At 36.8% G+C, this 380-nt stretch overlaps 1 long non-coding RNA gene across 1 annotated transcript; it reads left to right on the top strand.

Annotated features, from left to right (window-relative positions):
• The first annotated feature begins 6 nt into the window (after positions 1 to 6).
• LOC109131983 lies at positions 7 to 380 on the top strand. The gene is made up of 2 exons (XR_002037307.1): positions 7 to 105; positions 301 to 380. It is a non-coding gene; the product is annotated as an uncharacterized LOC109131983 (long non-coding RNA).

Here is a 380-nt window from a genome sequence, read left to right as displayed (position 1 = left end):
GGAAAGCGAGCCATGATATTGCTTAAACACAAAGTCCTGAAAGACATACTTTTAAGACGTACTAAATTGGGTCGGGCAGCTGATCTTGCTCTTCCTCCTCGAATCGTATGTTCCTTTCTCTCCCTTGTTTGATGTAAATGAAGTTTTGTATAGTTGCGTGCAAGCTTTATTTATCTCTACATATAAATTTGGCTTCTTATAGAATTCTTTCAGGTGTGATGCACTGGATGTAAATGATTCTGATTATTAAGAATCACTAAACAAAGCTTTAGCTCAACTTTTAAATTTGACTTCTTGTAGATTTCTTTGAGGCGGGATGCACTAGATGTAAAAGAGGCTGATTACTATGAATCTCTATACAAAGACAGCCAGGCGGAATT

Source organism: Camelina sativa, unplaced genomic scaffold (assembly GCF_000633955.1).
Source record: "Camelina sativa cultivar DH55 unplaced genomic scaffold, Cs unpScaffold10856, whole genome shotgun sequence".
Taxonomy (NCBI): domain Eukaryota; kingdom Viridiplantae; phylum Streptophyta; class Magnoliopsida; order Brassicales; family Brassicaceae; genus Camelina; species Camelina sativa.
This window is presented reverse-complemented; position numbering and strand designations above follow the sequence as displayed.